Raw genomic sequence first — 25,353 nt, 5'->3', positions numbered from 1 at the left:
TGGATCAAATTCTTCCTCACTGTCTCCATTACTCTCCAGAATATAATATCCTATAAATCTCTCCCTTTATTTGTGCAGATGTGGACAAAATTCTCTAGCAGCATAATATTAATTTTAATTAGAACACAAACAATATGTATTTGTCTTTTACAGTTTTGGGCAACAAAAATGATTAGGGGTATGGAACAGCTGCCGTAGGGGGAGAGATTAATAAGATTGGGACTTTTCAGCTTGGTAAAGAGACAACTAAGGAGGGATATGATTGAGGTCTATAAAATCATGACAGGTGAGGAGAAAGTCAATAAGGAAGTTTTATTTACTCCTTCTCATAACACAAGAACTGGGGGTCAACAAATGAAATTAATAGGCAACAGGTTTAAAACAAACAAAGGGAAGTATTTTTTCATACAATGCACAGTCATCCTGTGGAACTTTTTGCCAGAGGATGTTGAAAAGGCCAAGACCATAACAAGGTTAAAAAAAGAACTAGATAAGTTCATGGAAGATAGGTCCATCAATGGCTATTAGCCAGGATGGACAGGGATGCGTCCCTAGCCTTTGTTTGCCAGAAGCTGGGAATGGGCAACAAGGGGATGGATCACTTGATGATTAATTGTTCTGTTCATTCTCTCTGAAGCAGCTGGCATTTGCACTGTTGTAAGACAGGATACTGGGCTAGATGGACCTTTGGTCTAACCCAGTATGGCTGTTCTTATGTCTCTTGCAGCAGTTTTGCCCATCTCTACGTGTTTTACCAAAGCATGATCTGTGATGGTCATAAATGATTTGAAACTGAACTGAGATAATATGTATTTGTTTTTTGCAAATCTTCTGTTTCTACTAAGTAGTTGTTTTCTAGGCAATCTAATCTAGCTATCATACTGACTCAGTGCAAGGGGATGGACTAGATGACCTCTTGAGTTCACTTCCAGCCGTCCCTTTCTATGATTTTATAGCTGAAGTATGCATCACCTTGCATTTGGGGGATCTTTCTCCAAAGAGTATAATATATAGGCTACCAGAGTTAGAAGCCTTGGAATGAAAATAGAGTTGAGGGAGGTTGGGGGGGGGGGCGGGATAGGCTGGATATTAGGAAAAACTTTTTCACTAGAAGGGTGGTGAAACACTGGAATGCGTTACCTAGGGAGGTGGTGGAATCTCCTTCCTTTGAGGTTTTTAAGGTCAGGCTTGACAAAACCCTTGCTAGGATGATTTAATTGGGAATTGGTCCTGTTTTGAGCAGGGGGTTGGACTAGATGACCTCCTGAGGTCCCTTCCAACCCTGATATTCTATGATTCTATTACATATCTTGTCACCAGGTTTGCCTTTCATCATCTCAGAAGTCTTAGAGTGAAACTGCACTTTCGCAATGTTGATATTTTAGTTTTTATTTTGTTTTACTTTTAATTTCCCCCCTGGAATTTTCTATATTATTAATGCATGCATTTTCTAGTTTTCACAATATGAACATTGGGCCTTATTCTAAGTGCCAGGATTGTCTCTGGTAATACAGAGTTGTTCTTAAGCCACTTCACTGGCTACTAGTACCGTTTCCGTTTTACTTCATAATCATATTGATCATTCCCCAACTACTGCAATTATTATCACCTACTTCTTTCTAATACCATCTATTTCAATAGGCCTTTAAGGCCCCTAGGATCATCTGTTTCCAGACTCTCATCTTCAGACATAGGAGAGCTTTCTCAACTAGAAGACAGGTCTATCACTTTTGGATATGGAAGGTAGAATGTTTAGCAATGCCACTACAAGACCATCCAATGAACCCTTCACCGAAACATATCCCAAGGGAACTGTTTATATTTTTGTTTTGGAAAACTTACCCATTACAAAAAATATGTATATTTCATTTTAGATTTATCCAACACCTGCACTTTGTGCATCACCCAGTGTTAGACACTGCTGCTTCAAGCAGACCTCCACAACTACATAACTGCTTGCAGGATTTGATTCTCAGTTATAAGCATAGTTCAGAGTTTCCCAACACTAGAGAAATCTTATGAGAGGTGACAAATCCATTAGAAGTGACATTCTTATTCAAATGAGTCAATTTTTGTGCCTGACAGACACTCTCCTTGTGTCATCAGACAACCGTGGATATTTTCACAACTTCATTTTCTGGTGACACTTATGCTAATTGAGCAATATTGTCCAGGCACCATTACAAGTATGCTTGATTTTTTTAATATAAAATATTAAATGTGATTAGAAATGTATTATTAAGTATTTCCCTTTAAACCAAGATCCTGTAAAAAGATGAGCTGTTTGCCAAGCACTTAGGTGCCATGGGTATTTACAGCTCACCCTGCTTATACTACTAACAAAAAAGTCCTGCACACACAGAAAATTTTCTTCCAGATTAGAGAGGACTTTGCTCATGGGGGGTGGAGTAGGGAAGGTTAAAAACATTTTTATTTTTAGATTCTATAAGCATGTTTTTTCTTTGACTTGGAAAACTTTTCTTTACATTTCCCCAGCTAATGTATCATGCTGAAAAGCATCCTCTCCTTTTATATCACATAAATAAATGTGTAACGCAACCACTTGAGATGCCTCACATAACACAAGAAGACAGGACATTTGAACAGAAGGTTTTCTGAACAATTTGGTAAAGAAAAACAAGGTTTAGAGAGGAAAGAAAAAAGCTTTTACCTTTAGATTGGCTAGTATAAGTGCCACAGCCACATAGTTGCCCTGGGCATTTAATTCACAGTTCTGATTTTCTCCACCCTTCAGTATGCAAGCAAACAGGGTCCTCCTGCTGTTAACACGCTGGAGAAACATAACAGATGCCTTGTTAAAACTCACCCCTCTAGGCTAGCAGTCCACAAATAATTTCCAAATGCTCCCCACTGCTCAGCACCTGATCATGAATGTATGAGGAAAACTAAAAACAAACTAAAGACAAAAACTAAACTAAAATACTTAAATAAAACAATAAACAAACACAGCAAGAAGCTAAACTGATTGGACAAAAAAGAAGCTCTTTTTAGTGCATTTTAAACCACTTTTACCATAATTTTATCATCTTCACTGTACACAGTCCTGCAACTTCTTATGTGTGGATGGCCTACCACACATGGCTTCACTGATCTCAGCCTGCTCACATGCAAGATGTTGCAGAATCATGGCTTAATTTTAAGGTCTTTGGTGCAGGACCCTGACTTCTTATATATCTATAAAACACTATGTATTACCTAATTACCAGTAATAAGAAGAATACTTAACATATAACCAATATTATCACTGTAACACTTACAATAATTTTAAAATGAATAATATAAACAAAAGCAATATATTGACTCACAGAAAGATCGGGTTTAGTGGAAATATTAGACCTGCTCAAATGCAATCATAGTTCAGATTATCTGGTCAACCAAACACTCATTTTAACTTCCCCTCATAAGATCCTATGTCAGGTTGAATATACATTACCCGTGTAGTAATAAACCGAAAGAATCAACAATAAACTGATGGAATAAGATATATCTATGGGATATTTTTCCATTATTTATGTGTAGAACTGAACAGTGAATATTTGATATTCGACACAACTGTAGGTGAGACTCATCTAGTCATCATTATAACACTGAATGTAGGAGATGAGCTAGTCGGCAGAAGAGCATTTTCCTCAGAGGACAAAGGAATCTCTCACATATTGGTGGTTTCAATGACAATGTGTTCTCTAGTTACAAATCAAAGGCCTGATCCCACATTTGCTTTAATTAATGGCAATTCTTCCTTTGACTTCAACAGGCACTGGATCAGACCCCAAAAGCTGAAAATATGGGCTTCTTGGGTGGGACTAACTGGCTAGAAGGTTGCTAATTCTCACATTTCATAACAAAACTTGTACTATGGAAGGAGTACACACACCAAAGTGTCTCAGTTCACATGCTGTGAGAAACAATATTCTATTCTTTTTGGGAGGTGGGTCTTCCTTCTATCTGTTGCAGTCACATGGCACCCCCATCACCATCGTATCTTCCCAATCTTTAAAGTATTTATACTCACAACATCCCTTAGAGGGTGTTATTATCCCCATCGTACAGATTGGGAACTGTAGCACAGAGAGACCAGGGCCCAGATCCACAAAGTACTAAGGAGCATAAACCCCAGACTTAAGTGTCTAAATCTCAATTTTAGGCTCCACAACAATCCTGCTGAACTCTGTAGGCACCTAAAATCACTTGGTGCCTACAGTTTTCAAAGCAAAGTTTCTCTAGGCCCCTACATTTCAGCCTTTTGGCTTGTCCACTGCTGTCTCCCTCTAGGCATTCAGATGCCTGTCTCCTGCCTAAGCCCCAGAGTGAGTCACAAACCAGGGAATATAGGCTTTTGCCCACCTAAGTCACAAGCAGAGCCCAATTCAGCAGGCTCAGGGAGCACCTAATGGATTGGGTCCCATTCAAAATACAACTGAAGGAACAGGTCGTGGTGGTGCCCACAGTATAACATTTAGCCCAGGGATTAGAACATTCTCCTGGGATAAGGGAGACTCAGTTCATTTCCCCCCTTCCTGAAAGAAGGGAGAAAGGATTTGAACAGGGGTCTCCCTCCTCTCAGCAGAGTGTTCTTACCTTTGGACTCTTGGATATGCTGATGTGCAGCTCCCTCAGTCTCTCCTGTTGAAGCTATTCCACTTTGGATAAATAATAAGAGTCATGGGAGCAGGGGGAAGGGGACTGTGATTGGGGTTTCCCACCTCCGAGGCAAGTGCTCTAACCACTGGGCTAAAAGTTATGCTTTGGGTAGCACCAATCCTGCAGCTATTCATATGGAATAAAGCAGGCACCTGACTCAGTTCCTCAAGATGTGGCTTAGATGCCTAAGCCACCCGACTCCATGCGATAGGTTCCTGTTTGAGGATTGCCAAGGAGCGATAGCACCCCCCCGTCTCAATTTAAGACACCTATCTCTAAGAACAGGGTGAGCACCAACACACACACTTGTTGTCAGTCTCTCCCACAGCTAGCTAACTTAGGTGGTTCCCTGCCTAGTATGTTACCCTTTGTGGATAGTATTGATAACCATCGCTCCTCATTCATTATATAGGGAGTCTATGTAACTAATTTAGGCTTTGTGGATTACATTGTTGCTCCTGGAATTTTCTAAGCACCATGACACTCGGTGCTGCTATTCCTTTACGCATCCTACCCTAAGTGACTTGCCCAAGGTCACACAGGAAGTCTGTGGTAGAGCAGGGACTCAAACCTAGGGCTTCCAAAGCATAGGGCTCTAGCATTAACCAGTGGATCATCCCGTTTCCTCTTAATTTCTTCAGACTTCATCTTCCTCTGTAATCCCCACCCCCACCCCAGATTGACAGTGCCACTCTCTCCTATTAATTCAATGTAGCCTCATCTGTCTCCATTGCTATCTAGGGCACCAAATGAATTGCTCTCGCTAGTGAATATGTTTTATTTGTCCTTCACACAGTTCTTACTGTCCTCTGCCATCACTGTTTGTCTTTGTACTATTTGGTTTTTATATTATTTAACTGTATTTTTAGACTGCTTTAAAATTACTGCACAGCCATCAGTGCTCCCTCTCCAAGTGGCCTGTTCTTTAAATAATTTCATATTGGCTATTTTGAGTGGGATTTTCAAAAGCACTCAGCCCTGCTCTTATTACAGTGTTAATGCTGAGCACTTTTGAGAATCTCACTTTTGACACACACAAAGGTGGTCATATATGTGTGAAATGATTGAACTCTTGTTCCTTCTAGTTTTCATTTTTGATGCTATTTACCCAATCTATTAATAATAATTTGCATAACCATGGTGCTTTCTTTTGTAGATCTCACAGCAGTTTACAAAGGTAAGTAAACATGATCATCCTCATTCAGAGGATGTGGAAATTGAGATGATGAGCGTTGACTTGATTACACAATGTGTCAATGACAGACACTGGTACACACTCTGAACCTCCTCAACCCCAGTCCTGTGCTCTAACCATTACTCCAGGAGAAATAGCTTGCTGCAGTAGTGTGGAATGCCTTCCTACATCATTGCCTGGCAAGAAAACTCCATTCCTCCTCTTAGATGAGAACCCCAACCATCACAAATCTATGCTTTCAGTGCCTCCAGATTAGACTATTACAACTCATTCCACCTGAGACCGTACAGAACTGACTCAAGACAACTGAGATTGGTGCAGTATGCAGCAATGCACCTCACAAACCATAAAGATAAATGGGAACACAATGCACTTGAGCTTTGTACATTCTACTGGCTCCCCATTAACTTCAGAAGTCATGTCAAAGTGTTGGTATTAATCTGTAAAGCTCTTAACAGGACCTGGTTGTGCCAACCAACTGAGAGAGTTGTGACTTACCCACACCTTGAAAAAAATCTGGCTGGTACACACAAGTGTGTGTGTGTGTGTGTGTGTGTGTATAAAAACAAAACATTGACACTCCAAATGGAGGGAAAAAATAGAAAAAATTAAACAAAAAACAATACTATGTGATTTCTTCAGACGCATATCTTGTCTTCTGACGCACTCCAAACAGAAGCTTTCAATTCTGTAAGTAAAACACAAGAACCCAATAATCAAGTTCCCACTCTACTAATGAGTCAGGCCTACCATTCCTTTGACTCTGTCCTTTAGATACTGATTACACTGAATTGTTATACAACTTTGTCCTTGTGTAGTTCTTTGCTGTTTACTGCACCAAGCCAGATTCCCAAAGAAACTGCCAGCCATCCTGTATTCATTCCATCACCTCATTCAATTGCTTTTCTAAGTTTAGTGTTCCTCTGTAAAGTCCTCCTCATGTTTCCTACTAATTTCAACACACTTATGATAGTTGGAATTAAATGTAGAAGTATTCCCATAACTGTCAGTTTTGTGCAGCTCCATGTGTGAAATTGAATGCAAATCATTTAATGAACTAATTTACATAACCACATAAACTTCAGCTTAAGGCCACTACCTAACACTCCCCGTCAAGCAGTGGTGGGAGTAGGACACAAAGTGGCCTAAAATTTGGCTGCTGTGAGGCAAAGCCAGATAAGGTTAGTAGGTGGGATGGTAGGTGATTAGGGGGAGGATGCTGGAGGTTATCTGAGGCTGCCAGTATGTGCATTCATACTAGGGTGTCTACATCACTGAGTGCTTTTGGGTAACTGTGAGGAGGTGGTGTAGCTGGGTGCTGTCATGGGGTGTCTAGAGTAAGTGGTTCAAGTGCTGCATGCTGAGATGTCTGGGAGAGCTGGGATAGTCGGGGGCTGAATGGGAGATGGGCTCTGGTCTCCAAGAGGACAGGCACTCTCTCGGGGGCAGGGGTCTGGATAGGAAAGCAGTGGTCTCAGGTTTTGCTGGGGTCTGGCTGCGGGAGTCTGGGGCCGTTATTTAGATTACATAATCTTTCTTCCCAGCCAACCTGTCATCTGCTGCAGCCAAGTCACTATGCTGCTGCTCCTTTCCCAGCTGAATCCAATATCGCAGCATCTGGAGGGAAGGCAGAGTGCTGCCCTGAAGCGCTGAGCTTCACTGAGCAGCAGTGAGAGGCCTCAGGAGGAACGGCATTTTCTGCTCTCAGGCCAGCTGGGCTATGTGATATTCAGGCTGAGTTGTGAGCAGGCAGGACAGAGCTGCCAAATGCATGATTGTCATGTGTGATGCATAGAATTCGGCAGCACTGCAGACTTGCCAAGAGTTCTCCCCAGGGTCAGTGGAAAGCAGGAGTATTAATAAAGCTACTGAATATGAGGCTTATGGTACATATGGAAATATTTTAAATTTCCACATGCAGACCTGCCATGTGTATGTGATTTCCCCATACACTATGGGGCTTCCGATCCTTCTACGGGACGCCCCTGCCCCAGCCTACATGGAAATACCTTCTGATTTGCTGACTTCACCATCATCCCACCTCCTGGGGGAGGGAAGTCAGTTTTAGGAGCTGCATGTGGTGAACGATCACTTGGCACTTAACATTTGCAGTAGCCAAGGCTCCTTTGCCTCCCCCCAAATGTAAGCGGACTGTTGGCCCCCTACTAAAACTCATTGGGGGTGTTTTGGTTGGCTAGCTCCCAGTACCAAAAGAAAGGGGAAGGGTCGATGGGAAATCAGGACCCTGAGACTGACAGTCCCCTGAGAGTGACAGTCCCCAGGAATAATGGGGAGAGGCCAATGCTCCAGGTCAGCCTGATTGACAGCGTGGGCAGGCTAATGAGAGAGTCAGGAGGCCGGGGGGGTCCCATCCTCTGTGTGAGCTGGAATTGCCTGGGTCAGACAGAGTAGGACCAAGTTAAGGAGAGAGCAGGAGCCTGAGCTGAGCTGGGGAGCAGGGCTGCACCAGCCAGAGAGACAAAAAGCCAGAAAAGCAGCCCAGGAAGCAGGTCAGTGCTGGGAGCCGAGCCAGAGAAGCAGCCCACAGAGCAGACATTTTCTGGGAGGAGGGCTGCAGTAGCCAGAGCCAGAGGGGCCAGTGGGGTTGCCACGCATCCGTTTTTTGAGCGGAAGACCTGGTCAAAAAGGGATCCTGGTGGCTCCGGTCAGCACCACTGACCGGACCGTTAAAAGTCCAGTCAGTGGCGCAGCAAGGCTAAGGCAGGCTCGCTGTCTGCCCTGGCTCTGTGCAGCTCCCAGAAGCAGCCGGTATGTCCGTGTGGCCACAAGGCACAGGGGTAGCCAGGGAGGCTCTGTGCACTGGCCCCTGAGCGCTGGCTCTGCACCTCCCATTGGCCAGGAACTGCAGCCAATGGGAGGAATAGCACCTGTGGCCAGGGGGAAGCGCGCAGAGCTGCCTAGCCATGCCTCCCTCTAGGGGCAGCAGGGACATGCCAGCCACTGCTGGGAGCCACCTGAGGTAAGCGCTGCCTGGAGACTGCACCCCGCACCTCCTCCCGTGGCCCAGCCAGAGCCCCCTCCCACACTACAAACTCCTCATCCCCAGCATCACCCCAGAGCCCTCACCCCCAGCTGCAGCCCTCAGCCCCTCTCACACTCCAACCCTCTGCCCCAGTCCCGAGCCCCGCCCCATCCCCGGGCCAGCTGGAGCCTCACCCTTTGCCCCAGCCCGGTGAAGATGAGTGAGGATTGCTAAGAACTAGCTGGAGGGGGGGAATGGAGTGAGTGGGGGAGGGGCCTCAGAGAAGGGGTGGGGCAGGGAACAGGGTAAGGGTGTTCAATTTTTCTGCAATCAGAAAGTTGGTAAACCTAGAGGCCAGAAAAAGCAGCCCTGGGGGCTGGAGGCAGAGCAGCATCAATGCTGAGGCTGAGTGGAGCTGGAGCTGGGGCTAGAGCAGTCTGGAGCCAGGTACAGTGAGCAGCTGGGAAGAGTGAGGGGGGACCCTTGCAGGCCAGACTTGTGGGAGATTGTAACCCCAACCCTAGCCCCTGTCCTAAGTGACCATGACAAGGTTGGGGGTTGAGCCCCCCCAGGAATCCTGGGCCCAGCCTTGTTGGAGTTGCGAAGACTCTGCCGTACAGGAGAGTGGAAGGGGAGCCCTCGAGGTCAGGCAGGCCTCTGAGTAATGGAACTCAGAGTGAGGACTCAGATCCTTTCACTAGCCAAGTCCTCCAGGGTAGTGTATAAGCCAGGAAAGTTCCCCACAGTAGCGGGACCATTGCCCCACTTACACAAACACCAGGCTGAGAGCCAGCTGGAGAGAAGCAGCTTGGTGCATCCGATGAAGTGAGCTGTAGCTCACGAAAGCTTATGCTCAAATAAATTTGTTAGTCTCTAAGGTGCCACAAGTACTCCTTTTCTTTTTGCTGGCTCTGTAGTTTCCACCACTAATTTTCCTCCACCCATCCTGTCCAAACTTCTGCGGGAGAGACATAATGCTCTAATGCTGCCTTCCCCCAGACAGGGTGACAGGACAAAAATCCCCTTTTCCCATCTTGCCTCCTAACATCTGGAGGATAGCAGCTGGAGCTGCTCCAACAGCAGAGGAGAGACAGTGAGCAACAAAGCAGCCCAGCAAAGCTGAGAGACAGGGGCCAGAAATCGAGCAGGACTAGCATCCACCCTGGAAATAGGTATGGATGGGGACAGGGCAGGGTGTTCCAGCAGACGGGGGCAGGATTAGTGATGGGCTATGTGGATAACAGAATTAATTTGGAGTCAGAAACCAGATTAATTAGGTGACGTGCCTACAGAGGGTATAGAATTTATTGGGGGCTCTGTGCTGGGGGCAGCAATGTTATTTGGGGAAACAGATGGAACATATATAATTAACTGGGGGGCTGTGTGTAGGATAAAAGAATTAATCAGGACTGCATGGAGCATGCAACTTGGGTGCCGTGCATTGAAGGGACTGACAGAATTACTAGCTGTGTGACAGATGTAATGCATGAAGCACTAGTGATAAGTATTGATTTTATAGGTGTGGGGAAGCAGATGAGGACATGGAGAAAGGTAAGAGAGGCGCTCTCTCCCTCCTAGAGTCCATTCTTTCCTTCCTGGGGAGTTTTGCTTGTTTTCTCTGCTATTTTATAATGGGAGGAAGACTGAAAGAAGGTCAGGGCTATGGAGAGAGAGAGCGAGCACTCCCTAACAAAGGAGCCCACACCACCCACGATGTTTACATCAATCAGACTTAAGAGTGTTTGGTGTGGGTGTCCCACTCTTCTCCATTGTCGTTGCCGGAGGCTCCAGTGATGTGGACAGTACTAGGAGAGGAGCTGGCCTGGCATGTATTCCCCATAACATCAGACCCCGGGCCTACATCAAGGGAGAGGAACTGGGACTGTCACCAAGTACTCTAACCCACCTGTTTTTGACATATGCAAATTCAAATCTATTGGCTTCTGGTTGACCGCTGTTGGCAGGTAACAGTTTGCTTTAGGGCTGAGCTAAGGGTCACTTTTTGCTCACGAAGGTTTAAGTAATGCATTCAAACACTGATCAAAATAAGATTTAAGTAATGCATTCAAATACCAGGAAGGGGGACCGAATCCAAGCCTCGCTGCCCTAGGTGGCGGGGCCAAAGCCAAATGTGGGTTGTGGGGCTTGGGCTTCAGCCCCGGGCGGTAGAGCTCGGGCTTTGGCCCTGTGCCCCAGCAAGTCTAATGCTAGCCCTGGTAACCCCATTAAGACGGGATCGCAGAACCCACTTTGGGGTCCCAACCCATAGTTTGAGAACCGCTGCCCTAGATGCATGCTTATAGTTCACCCAACCATCTTGCACTAATGCCAGTTTTCATTCTTTTAGTCCAGAAATAATAAAACAACACTGAAAATAAATAGCAAACAATAAAACCTGAACATAATGGCTGGGATTTATTTTCAAAGGAATTTAAGGGACTTAGATGTCAAAATCCCATTCAAATTGTGTGCCTAACTCCCTTTGGCACCTTTGACGACCTCAGTCTAGATTCATATATGCCATATAATCTAAAAACAGAGAGGGGAAAACACCAGTTATTCTGGATGTTGTGGGTGGTCTTGGCTCCTTTTCTCCTGACTTTGGGGATGCTCTCTCCGTCCATAGCCCTGACCTTCTTTCAGTATTCCACCCCAAACCACTCTCCCTTACCCATGCCACCTCCTCCCATAAAATATCTACTCACAGCATCTGTCTGTCTCTCATATATGGGTGTAGTCCCCTTGTGGTTTAGAGAGCATGCCCCCTTGTCTTCAGAGGAACTGCTGGTTATTCCAGGGAGAGGAGAATGGAGAAAGGGGAGGGGGTCTGTAGCTCCAGACAAGAAGGCCTACAGCAAGCAGGCCCTCACATAGTAAAGCAGCCAAGAACCAGCCCGAAGCCCAGGAGGGACAGAGCATCCGACAGGGGACGTCCCAGAATAGGAACCAGGAGGAGCACCATGCAAGGGAAGAATCACCTGAGAAGGGGCAAACCAGAGCCAGTCCCAGTATCACTGTTGCCCAGAGCTGTATGGGGCCGGGAGTACTGGGGCTTGTGACCTGACACTGAGAATAAGGAGGGTGGCTGTAGCTAGTTAAGTGGGGAGGTTGTCACTCTGTCTGGATTTGCAGAGAACGTTAGAAGTGGGGTGGATGATATTTGAAATTTTTGTCTACTCACCAAAAAAAACAAGCGGCATCGAAGACACGTTCTCAGTTACATATACTAAAGCCATAGGAAAGACTCCCTCTGAACATGCACACTTTTCAAACTCTACCCAAAACTGATCTGTTTTAATAAAAAAATAAAAACTAAAATATTCACTAAGAACGGATACCAAGCCTTGCCCTTCCCAAAAACTTTCCACATATATCTTTTTCCTTCCAGATTCCCGGTTTTAAAATCCAGAGAACCACAGAGTTAGACAGCACATCTTTAGAGTAATTCTAGCCTCATAATGATGCTAACAGTTTAAAAATGAATAGAATGTGCCTGGGCAGATTAGACTGGTCAAATGGCTTTAAACATCGAATTAACTCACCCTTGACACCAGACAGGTTGATTTATTATACTGTTAGCCCTCCTGACAACATGCACTGTGGTCTTGGCACTGTCTGGTCATTTTTCAAGCTCTATGCTCTCTACTGGCATCTACACCCTCTAACACATTACATCAGACAGCTCAGCTACAGAATGCTAAAAGTGTTCTCTGTGTTTTTTTTTAAGCAGCCTAAATGTAAATTATAATTTAATGAAAGAGAAGGGGTCAGTGTTTGTATCTGCTGGACAAATAAATATATATGGGCTAGGATGCGTCGAAAAGACACAGCTCATAGTATTTTATATATTTATTTATAGTGATGCCTACTCAGGAAGGCTGCTCCAATAAGTTCACAATCTATTAAGGGCCAGTAGGTAGCTGCCCCATGCAAGGGGTATCCTAAGGAAAGAATTGTGGTGGAAAGAACACATTCCTCTATGCTTCAGGAAGCTAAAATTTGCCACTGCCTATAGGAGTAAGGAGGTGCACATCTCCACTGGCCACAACCAAAGGTATTCAGCCTGCAGAGTCCAGAGGCAAGCAGAATGCCTTCACAGGAAAACTGAAGGAGCACATTGAGATTGGGTGCTTATACCTCCATAATAGGTTAAATATGCAAATTCCCTTCCCAGCACTGGCTACGGCCACCAATCATTGTGCAAGGGGTGCCAGGCCTTAAACCATTTGGGTTGCAGTTTATTTCCAAAAGAAATAACTCTTCATCCATCTTCCCTTATTTTATCTAAGACACATAGAAACACAGCTGTGCTAAGTTAGATATCTAAGTAGATTCCTGGATTCCAAGGCCAGAAGGGACTAATGAGATCATCTAGTCTGACCTCCTGTATAACACAGGTCATAGAACTTCTCCAAAATAATTCCTGAAGCATATTTCGGAAAAACATCCAATCTTGATTTAAAAATTGCCAGTGATGGAGAATCCACCACAATCCTTGGTAGACTTCCAGTGGTTAAATACCCTCTCTGTTAAAAATTTACACCTCTTATTTCCAGTCTGAATTTGTCTAACTTCAACTTCCAGCCATTGAATCATATTATATCTTTGTGAGTTTGAAGAGCCCATTATCAAATATTTGTTCCCCATGTGGGTATTTACAACTGTGATCAAGTCACCTCTTTACCTTCTCTTTGTTAAGCTAAGTAAATTGAATTCCTTGAGTCTATCACTCTAAGGCATGTTTTCTAATCCGTTATTCATTCTTGTGATTCTTCTCTCAACCTTCTCCAATTGATAACATCCTTCTTGAATTGTGGACACCAAACGTGGACACAGTATTCCAGCAGTGGTCATATCAGTACCAAATATAGAAGTAAAATAACCTCTTTAATCCTACGTGAGATTCTTCTGTTTATGCATCCAAGGACCACTTCCAACTATTATGAAAATAAAAGATTTTCTTTAATATTCACAACTATTTCCATACATGGTCTGCAAGGTCATCAATTCTGTGAAGGCCAGTGTCCTTTGATAATGGGGTTGTTTTCAACTTGTTGGCTCCAATCTTCCCTATCATTATTTCATATATTTCCCACAGCTGCATGAAGCAATTAGGGGTTCATCTGAGCAATTTTGTTTTCAATGATCTGTAACGAGAAGGCACATGACTCCCTAAGTGTATTTTTATTTAATATGGCTTTTTTGGAAATAACTTTCCTGCCTTTTCATTTGTTGTTCCCGCCAAACTAATCTCTTTCACCCTCCCCTCAGACCCTGGGTGCTTAGGTAAGATGTCTCTTCAGATTCCATGGTCTCATGACATCATTACCTAGGGAGGTGGTGGAATCTCCTTCCTTTGAAGTTTTTAAGGTCAGGCTTGACAAAGCCCTGGCTGGGATGATTTAGTTGGGGATTGGTCCTGCTTTGAGTAGGGGGTTGGATTAGATGACCTCCTGAGGTCCCTTCCAACCCTGGTATTCTATGATTCTATGATTTGCCTGAATGTTGTAACACAACACACACTGTGATTGTTGGACTCATATTCAGAACATGGAAATTCATGTGTCTGGCTGCGTTGCCTTTTCAGCATTTCCTTCTCTATTTTATTTCTGTGACTCTCTCTCTTTGCACTATTGCCTTCACTGTCACCTTCATGTTTATACTTCTCACAGCTGCCCTCCCACTGTGATTAGTGCTGCAGGCCTTCATGGACTTCAGAGCAGAAAAGGAGGAGGAGGTGGTGACTCCAGGTGGCCGCTCCTGCCACTTCTGATCTTAGTGCAGGACATGGGGAAGCAGGAGGGAACTTCAAGAGGCAGCTTTTGCCACTTCTACAGGACCTGAAAAGAGGGAGGGAAAGCTATGAATATGTATTTCAGAGATATTTTAGCTTTGCATCATGTCTCATTTACCAAATATCCACGCTTCACCAGGAGGATATGCCTCGTGACTTGAAAGCTCTTGTCCTACAGAATATCATTACCTAATTATGTTTCTCATCTAGTAGCATATGCAAAATTACTTTGTGATTTTTTTCTGTTTGGTTTTCTATTCTACAACAGCCAACTAAGATGCTTTCACTGGAGGAAAAAAACTACTTTTTTCCCTTGATACGCAGGATGTCATGATTATATTTGGATATTCTTAGCATGAACCAAACCAGACAAATCCTGGCTGTTGCAGAGTAGGGAAGCTCATACATTTATCATTTTTACAACATGAGCATCATTCACAAAGAGTCACTGTGTGTCAAAAAGAGCAGGAAGAATTGAAGCAAAGCTATTTGTTGAATTCAGTCTCAAATTTTGTTTTCCCAGGTTTACAAATCCAATATTTGTTGCTAACATGAACATTTGTACAAACAGCATTTTGTTTGTCTGAATATTCATGAATAAAATGTTGAACTATCTGTATAATCTGAAATTCATTTTGGGATCATGGGAGTTTTGATTTGGGACAGAAGAGGTAATACCAGCAAAAGTTATACAGTGACAATGAAATATAACAAATAGGATGAAAAAAAATTGGGACAACCAACAGGTTACATTTTTGCTGACATTTTTCATATGATTCCATCAAAAAATGACAAAAATATGAAAAATTGTATAAACACCAACTTTTTTGTAAAAAGTTTTTAAATAAAAAAAGCCTATATATTTTAATGAAAGAAAAAAGTAACCAATATCTCTGCCAGCTCTAATGGAAAAATCTCCAACTACACTACCTAAAGTTTTTAAAACACAACATCTATCAGAGGGCTGGGAGCCAGGAGGTTCCAAGTTCATTCTCCCTACCTCGCCAAATCACTGTAATGATGTGTTAGTAGGTGCTCTAACACTTTACAAATGTTGTTTAGTAGCTAAATATTGCTGATAACATTTTATTGACAGGGTTCTCTCCTTGACCTACTCATTTCCATGGACACCTTCATGTACTCTCAGCTAGTCACTTTGTGCTGGTAACTCGCAAATGTGTTTCTCTACCTGCTCTCTATTTCCCGTGTTCAGTCCTACATATCAGCTTGGTTCTTCCAAATTTTATCATGGATAACTTGCTGACAACCATAACCTAACATGGCTAAAGCCAAACATTTTATTTTCTCTGCTAACTATTCTTTCTCCGTCTTCTTCCTTGCTGATGATAGCATGATGCTCCTTGTCGTATAGGCTCATGATCTCAACTAGTCCAGCCCTCATATACAATCAGTGTCCAAATCTTGCCATTTCTTCCCTCAGAGCTCATTAAAAATCTGACCTTTCCTATCCAGACAGTTAAAAAGTCTTCCTCAACTTCTTCATCTCTGGTATTCCCAGAACCCACATTACCCCCACCAGCCCATCCAATAAACTAATATTTTCTTCCCCACCCATTCATCCGAATGCTTCCCTCTATTGGTTCTCCTGGCATACTATGTCAAGTTAAACTTCTCATCCTCATGTGTATTTCTATCCCTACCTATACGTCAGACCTTAGAATCATAGAATCATAGAATCATAGAATATCAGGGTTGGAAGGGACCCCAGAAGGTCATCTAGTCCAACCCCCTGCTCAAAGCAGGACCAAGTCCCAGTTAAATCATCCTAGCCAGGGCTTTGTCAAGCCTGACCTTAAAAACCTCCAAGGAAGGAGATTCTACCACCTCCCTAGGCAACGCATTCCAGTGTTTCACCACCCTCTTAGTGAAAAAGTTTTTCCTAATATCCAATCTAAACCTCCCCCATTGCAACTTGAGACCATTACTCCTCGTTCTGTCATCTGCTACCATTGAGAACAGTCTAGAGCCATCCTCTTTGAAACCCCCTTTCAGGTAGTTGAAAGCAGCTATCAAATCCCCCCTCATTCTTCTCTTCTGCAGACTAAACAATCCCAGCTCCCTCAGCCTCTCCTCGTAAGTCATGTGCTCTAGACCCCTAATCATTTTTGTTGCCCTTCGCTGTACTCTTTCCAATTTATCCACATCCTTCTTGTAGTGTGGGGCCCAAAACTGGACACAGTACTCCAGATGAGGCCTCACCAGTGTCGAATAGAGGGGAACGATCACGTCCCTCGATCTGCTCGCTATGCCCCTACTTATACATCCCAAAATGCCATTGGCCTTCTTGGCAACAAGGGCACACTGCTGACTCATATCCAGCTTCTCGTCCACTGTCACCCCTAGGTCCTTTTCCGCAGAACTGCTGCCGAGCCATTCGGTCCCTAGTCTGTAGCGGTGCATTGGATTCTTCCATCCTAAGTGCAGGACCCTGCACTTATCCTTATTGAACCTCATTAGATTTCTTTTGGCCCAATCTTCCAATTTGTCTAGGTCCTTCTGTATCCTATCCCTCCCCTCCAGCGTATCTACCACTCCTCCCAGTTTAGTATCATCCGCAAATTTGCTGAGAGTGCAATCCACACCATCCTCCAGATCATTTATGAAGATATTGAACAAAACGGGCCCCAGGACCGACCCCTGGGGCACTCCACTTGACACCGGCTGCCAACTAGACATGGAGCCATTGATCACTACCCGTTGAGCCCGACAATCTAGCCAGCTTTCTACCCACCTTATAGTGCATTCATCCAGCCCATACTTCCTTAACTTGCTGACAAGAATGCTGTGGGAGACCGTGTCAAAAGCTTTGCTAAAGTCAAGAAACAATACATCCGCTGCTTTCCCTTCATCCACAGAACCAGTAATCTCATCATAAAAGGCGATTAGATTAGTCAGGCATGACCTTCCCTTGGTGAATCCATGCTGACTGTTCCTGATCACTTTCCTCTCCTCTAAGTGCTTCAGGATTGATTCTTTGAGGACCTGCTCCATGATTTTTCCAGGGACTGAGGTGAGGCTGACCGGCCTGTAGTTCCCAGGATCCTCCTTCTTCCCTTTTTTAAAGATGGGCACTACATTAGCCTTTTTCCAGTCATCCGGGACTTCCCCCGTTCGCCACGAGTTTTCAAAGATAATGGCCAAGGGCTCTGCAATCACAGCCGCCAATTCCCTCAGCACTCTCGGATGCAATTCGTCCGGCCCCATGGACTTGTGCACGTCCAGCTTTTCTAAATAGTCCCTAACCACCTCTATCTCTACAGAGGGCTGGCCATCTCTTCCCCATTTTGTGATGCCCAGCACAGCAGTCTGGGAGCTGACTATGATTCTATGATTCTATGATTCTATCCCATTATCCCAGTATCTCACTCATTCAGAGCTCTCCTGAAGACCCATGACAACTGAAAGAAATAACTTTATAACTATCCTAATTTATTCTTAACTCTAGATTTCATCTGTGTCTGACTTTCAAACTGTAAATTCTTTGGGATAGGATTAGTCTTTATTGTGTATATATTGTACAGCGCAGACCACACATTGTCAGAACTATACATACAACAACAATACTGAGAAAGAAACTAAGGATAAGACACTTTAGACCAGAGGTTCTCAAACTGGGGACCACCAGTGGTGCACAAACTCCATTCAGGTGGTCCACGGATAGTTACCTCTAAGATGTGCACCTAGGCAGTCACAGGCGTGACTCCACTAATTAGATGCCTGGACCCTGGAGAAGATGCACATGTAAGGTGAGGTGGTGGCCTTGGGGAGAATAGGGGGTGGTGGAAGGGGGCAGTGGGGTGAGAAGAGGGCGTGGGGGGAATTTGGGACGTCAAGGGCTGTGGCAGCCAAAGAAAGAGATGACTTTCCCCAGATCCAGGGCTGCGGCTGCCGGGGAGAGACAGCCCTCCTTCCCAGCCCCAGATCAGGGGCTGCTGGGCAGGAGAGAGAGAAGGCATATCCATTGCATTAGAAAGATAAGACTACTGATATTAAAATATGAGTTGTGCGCTTTTATTTGTAGAACAAAAAAAGTTAGTTATTAAGGTTTTTTTATATAGTGCTTTTATCCAAAGCACTTTACAATAGTTAGCTAATGGTATAAACAACATTTGGAAAGATCATTAAGTGGTCCGCCAAGACCCTCAGCAATTTTCAAGTGGTCCATGAAAAAAAAAGTTTGAGAACCACTGCTTTAACCAATTCTACTTTCATTTACACTGATGCAAGTTGCATTGACTTCTTGTGAAAAGATTTGCCTACTTTCTTCGGTATCTAATTGAAAGCATTTAGTTTGCATTATTCGTCTTCATCAATTAAACCAGTGTTTCCCAAACTTGGGATGCTGCTTGTTCAGGGAAAGCCTCTGGTGGGCCGGGCTGGTTTGTTTACCTGCCGCATCCGCAGGTTCAGCTGATCGCAGCTCCAACTTGTCGCGGTTCACCGTTGCAAGCCAATGGGCGCTATGGGAAGCAGTACGGGCAAAGGGAAGTTCGTACTGGCTGCTGCTTCCTGCAGCCCCCATTGGCTTGCAGCGGGGAACCACGGCCAGTGGGAGCCGTGATCAACCGAACCTGTGGACGCAGCAGGTAAACACACCAGCCCGGCCCTCCAGGGGCTTTCCCTGAACAAGTGGCATCCCAAGTTTGGGAAACACATATAGAGAGACCTCCCTCTGAGCCTAATGAGGAGGGACTGCCCCATGGTAGGTGAAGCCAAGCCAGCCCTCCCTCCCCTCCACTGGAAGCATCAGGCTGCTTAAGGCATTGCTATTAGCTACCTCACAGGCTCACAACAGGAAGTCTAAGAGGTGGTGAATTCCAGCTCAGTTGGGTGGGAGCCAGGGAAGGAAGCAGACATCTTTGCCCTGGTGCAGAACTCTGGACCAGAGATCGAGCTGTGCAGCACCCTGCCCCCAGGGGAGACTGACTTTGGTGAGGAGTTACTGAGACTGCTGTCTGTGGTTTACCCTGAGGAGACTGAGGATGCATGGACTGTGGAGCCACACCAAGGAAGGGCAGTAGGAAGTAGCCCAGGGGAACCACACATGAATCCTGTTATATTGCTCAGAGATGAGTCAGTGTGTTTTGGTCAGATCTCTGCTGACCAAGTGACAAGACCATCCACCGTTCTTACAGCCCTGGGCTGGCACCCAGTGGAGTAGGATGGGCCCGGGTCTCCCTACTGCCATCCCAACCTCTGGGGTGGTGGCCTACTCACCGTAGGCCAGAAGGCCTGGGCCTTTCCTGTGGCTGGCCCCAGCCAGAAAGCTGTAAGCCCCTAACTGTCTTGTTTGCTGGCTTCCCTAGTCAGGAGCTTTGGGCTATAGACTGCTCTCTGCTCTGCCCCACCCAGAGGGTCATAGCCCTAAACTGCACTTACTGTCTGCCCAGTTTGGAGGCTAGGCTAAAAACTGTTTGTTACTCTGCCCCACCCAAAAGAGCCTGGGCTATAGACTGATAATTACTGTCTACCTAGCCAGGAGGCTGGGGTAATGATGGCTTGTTACTCTGCCCCACCCAAAGGGCTGCGGCAGTAAACTGTTAATGGTTGTATCCCTACTCAGTAGTCTAGGCTAAAGACAGCTAATTTCCTGTGATTTGACTGTTGATGTAGTGAGGCAGAGCGTCCTCCCTCCAAACCTGATGGGAAGGGATGAACATGGACCACTACACCAGTGTGCCCTCTGATTTTTTACATCCATGTGCAGAATGAATTTTGTTATGTGCACTTTCATATTGGTGCACATAACAAAATTCATGTGGTGGTGGTGGGGCCAAGGGGTTCGGAGTGTGGGAGGGGGCTCAGGGCTGTGGTAGAGGGTTGGAGTGCAGGGGGGGGTGAGGGCTCTGGGGTGGGGCTAGGGATGAGGGGTTCAAGGTACAGGAGGGGGCAAAGGGTTGGTGTGGGGCGGGATGAGAGCTCCGGCTGGGGGTGCAGGTTCTGGGGTGGGGCTGGGATGAGGGATCCAGGAGGAGGCTCAAGGTTGGGGCAGAGGGTTGGGTGCAGGGGGTGAGGGCTCTGGTGTGGGGTCGGGGATGAGGGAACTGGGGTGCAGGAGGGGGCTCAGGACTAGAGAAGAGGGTTCGAGTACAGAGGGGTACAAGCTCTGGGGTGGGACCAGGGATGAGTGGGTTGGGGTGCAGACTGCTCCAGGGCTGTGGTGGGGTGAGAGAACTCCCCCCAGCCCTCTCTCGCTACAGCAGCTTGGGGCCAGGGTAGAGGCAACTCTCTCCAGCTGCAGCAGCTCTGGCAGACCTGGGCCGGTGGGAAGGACACCTCTCACCACCGTGGCAGCTCCGTGCCAGGGGGAGGGACACTTCTTCCCACTGTAGCCCTGAGCCCCTGCGCGGGGCTTAATAGGCAGCTGCGTGGCCGCACAGTTTAGAGGGAACTTAGCACTACATCACACTTAACTGTTAAATGGTGTAATAATGGACGAGAGTTTCAACAACATCTTACTTCTTATTGGACCCACCTACAAGGTCATTAACAGGCTAGAACTTGACTCTCTTAGAAACAGCCTCTCTATCCATAACTCACCATAACAAATGCCACCACAAGGATTGTACAAGTGGATAGACTCAAGTTCTAACTATAAAGCACTTTCTACAGGTCATGCTCAGAGAGGGGAACCTGAGCTACTTACTAGAAGAGATCAGCCCATTCCTACATAGGTTCAGACATTCTCCTCAAAACTATCCCTTAGTAACAATAGAAAATTTCAGGAAGAAGACAAGGCTTTGGAAATGTAGAAAGGGTGAGGTCCCTTAGGATACTATCGGTTGTACCCAAAGCTGCGTGAATGGGACTTTTTAGATATGATGGGATAGGTAATTCTGAGGTACCTCTGATTTAATGAGATTACATAGATCTTTTCAAATGATTTAAAAACTGATCTGGAGAGTAGCTTTATTTGCATCTATTACAGGAAGATGCATTAACATTAACTGATCTCTCTTCTTTTCCTCTGCCTCCCACACTGTCCCTCCGCATCCCTGGTAAGGTAGCTTTGACCTTATTTCAGCTTTTCCTTAATTTCCGTATAAAAAATCCTCTTGTCAAATGAATAGCCTTTGAGTTCTAATAATATAATATACAGTTCTGGGTCCAGTAGTATTCAATGTTTTCATTAGTGACTTGGATAATAGAGTAGAGAGGTTGCAAGCTCTTTAGAGGACAGAATTAGAATTCAAAAGGAACTTGACAAACTGGAGAATTGATCTGAATTTAACAAGATGAAATTTAATAAAGACAAGTGCAAAGTACTTCACTTAGGAAGGAAAAATCAAAAGCACAGCTACAAAATGGGGAATAACTGGCTAGGCAATAGTGCTGCTGAGAAGGATTTGGGGGTTATAGTGGATCACAAATTAAATATGAGTCAACAGTGTCATGCAAAAGGCTAATATAATTATGGGCGTATTAACAGGAGTGTCGTCTGCAAGACACAAGAAGTAATTATCCCGCTCTACTCAATCTACTGGTGAGGACTCAGCTACAATACTATGTTCAATTTTGGGAGGCACACTTAAGGCAATGTGTGGATAAATTGGAGAGTGTCCAGAGGAAAGCAACAAAAATAATAAAAGCTTTAGAAAAACATGACCTATGAGGAAAGGTTAAAAAAAATTGTGCACTTTTAGTCTTGAGAAAAGAAGACTGAGGGGAGACCTGATAAAAGTCCTTAAATATGTTAAGTGTGTTCTAAAAAGGACTGATCAATTGTTCTCCATGTCCACTGAACATAGGACAAGAAGTAATCTGCAATGAGGGAGATTTAGGTTAGATATTAGGAAAAACTGTCTGATTATAAGGGTAGTTAAGCACTGGAATAGGCTTCCAAGGGAGGACCCCAATCACGGGTTTTTTGAAAAACATGTTGGACAAATACCTGTCAGGAATAATCTAGGTTTACTTGGTCCTGCCTCAATTCAGGGGGCTGGACTAGATGACTTCTCAAGGTCCTTTCCAGCTCTACATTTCTATGATTCTAGGATACCCCTACATTTCAGAATCAACCATACATTTCAGAACAAGCAGGATAGGAAAGAAATGATAGCTGAAATGGGCCCCAATACTTTACAATGATGATGGACAATCATTTGTTACCATGTATGATCGTTTTCCATGGGAGTTATGGATCCTCAGGTGGCTAATAAGGCCAATCCTTGAACCACAAGTTCTATTACAATGAGGGCAGATGTTTTCAGGCTCAGCAGGAGGTTGTTGACCATGACTGGAAGCCAGTCTCACCTTCCTCCTGCACCTCTTGTCCTCTTCAGCTTGTCAGCGAGTAAGTTCAAAATGCAGGGGACCATCATGTAGGACTTCACTCCATTTTAAGTGATCCTGGGCAAGTGTCTCCCAAGTGTCAATTGCAATATTACACTTTTTTAGGTTGTCCTTATCATAGAATCATAGAATATCAGGGTTAGAAGGGACCTCAGGAGGTCATCTAGTCCAACCCCCTACTCAAAGCAGGACCAATCCCCAACTAAATCATCCCAGCCAGGGCTTGTCAAGCCTGACCTTAAAATCTTCAAAGGAAGGAGATTCCACCACCTCCCTAGGTAATTCATTCCAGTGTTTTCACCATCCTTCTAGTGAAAAAGATTTTCCTAACATCCAACCTAAACCTCCCCCACTGCAACTTGAGGCCATTACTCCTCATTCTGTCATCTGCTACCACTGAGAACAGTCTAGATCCATCCTCTTTGGAACCCCCTTTCAGGTAGTTGAAAGCAGCTATCAAATCCCCCCTCATTCTTCTCTTCTGCGGACTAAACAATCCCAGTTCCCTCAGCCGCTCCTCATGAGTCATGTGTTCCAGTCCCCTAATCATTTTTGTTACCCTCCACTGGATGGTTTCCAATTTTTTCACATCCTTCTTGTAGTGTGGGGCCCAAAACTGGACACACTACTCCAGATGAGGCCTCACCAATGTTGAATAGAAGGGAACGATCATGTCCCTCGATCTGCTGGCAATGTCCCTACTTGTACAGCCCAAAATGCCATTGGCTTTCTTGGCAACAAGGGCACACTGTTGACTCATATCCAGCTTCTCGTCCACTGTTATTTTCTGGTTATTTTCTGCAGAACTGCTGCCTAGCCATTCGGTCCCTAGTCTGTAGCGGTGTATGGGATTCTTCCGTCCTAAGAGCAAGACTCTGCACTTGTCCTTGCTGAACCTCATCAGATTTCTTTTGGCCCAATCCTCTAATTTGTCTAGGTCCCTCTGTATCCTATCCCTACCCTCCAGCATATCTACCTCTCCTCCCAGTTTAGTCATCTGCAAACTTGCTGAGGGTGCAGTCAACACCATCCTCCAGATCATTATTGAAGATATTGAACAAAACCCGGCCCCAGGACTGATGCTTCGGGCACTCCACTTGATACCGGCTGCCAACTAGACATGAAGCCATTGATCACTACCTGTGGAGCCCGACAATCTAGCCAGCTTTCTATCCACCTTATAGTCCATTCATCCAGCCCATACTTCTTTAACTTTCTGGCAAGAATACTGTGAGAGAGCCTGTCAAAAGCTTTGCTGAAGTGAAGGAATAAACACTTCCACTGCTTTCCCCTCATCCACAGAGCCAGTTATCTCATCATAGAAGGCAATTAGATTAGTCAGGCATGACTTGCATTTGGTGAATCCATGCTGACTGTTCCTGATCACTTTCCTCTCCTCTAAGTGCTTCAGAATTGATTCCATGAGGACCTGCTCCATGATTTTTCCAGGGACTGAGGTGAGGCTGACTGGCCTGTAGTTCCCCGGATCCTCCTTCTTCCCTTTTTTAAAGATGGGCACTACATTAGCCTTTTTCCAGTCATCTGGGACCTCCCCCGATCACCATGAGTTTTCAAAGATATTGGCCGATAGCTCTGTAATTACATCCACCAACTCCTTTAGCACTCTCAGATGCAGCGCATCTGGCCCCATGGACTTGTGCTCATCCAGCTTTTCTAAATAGTCCCGAACTACTTCTTTCTCCACAGAGGGCTGGTCCCCTCCTCTCCATGCTGTGCTGCCCAGTTCAGCAGTCTGGGATCTAACCTTGTTCGTGAAGACAGGCAAAAAAAGCATTCAGTACATTAGTTTTTTCCAAATCCTCTGTCACTAGGTTGCCTCCCTCATTCAGTAAGGGGCCCACATTTTCCTTGACTTTCTTCTTGTTGCTAACATACCTGAAGAAATCCTTCTTGTTACTCTTAACATCTCTTGCTAGCTGCAACTCCAAGTGTGATTTGGCCTTCCTGATTTCATCCTGCATCCCTGAGTAATATTTTTATACTCCTCCCTGGTCATTTGTCCAATCTTCCACTTCTTGTAAGCTTCTTGTGTGTGTTTAAAATCAGCAAGGATTTCACCGTTAAGCCAAGCTGGTCACCTGCCATATTTACTATTTTTCCTTCAGCAAGTCCTTATAACTCTTCCATTGTCTGCCCATGTTATGGTACCCTTCTTTCAGCTGAGAGAACAGGACCTGTTTTGGGAGGCAATGATCTGGCATCCACACAACGTGACCAATCCAGTGGAATTGCTGACAGATTATCATTGCCTCAAAACTGGTGGTCTTTGCCTCTTCCAGAATACTAATATTGGTGCGCCTGTCTTCCCATTTGATCTTCTGAATCTTATGGACGCAATGTTGATGGTGCCTCTCAAGTACTTTCAAGTTGTGTCTATAGGTTGTC

Source organism: Dermochelys coriacea, chromosome 3 (assembly GCF_009764565.3).
Source record: "Dermochelys coriacea isolate rDerCor1 chromosome 3, rDerCor1.pri.v4, whole genome shotgun sequence".
NCBI lineage: Eukaryota > Metazoa > Chordata > Testudines > Dermochelyidae > Dermochelys > Dermochelys coriacea.
Note: the sequence above shows the minus strand (reverse complement) of the source record.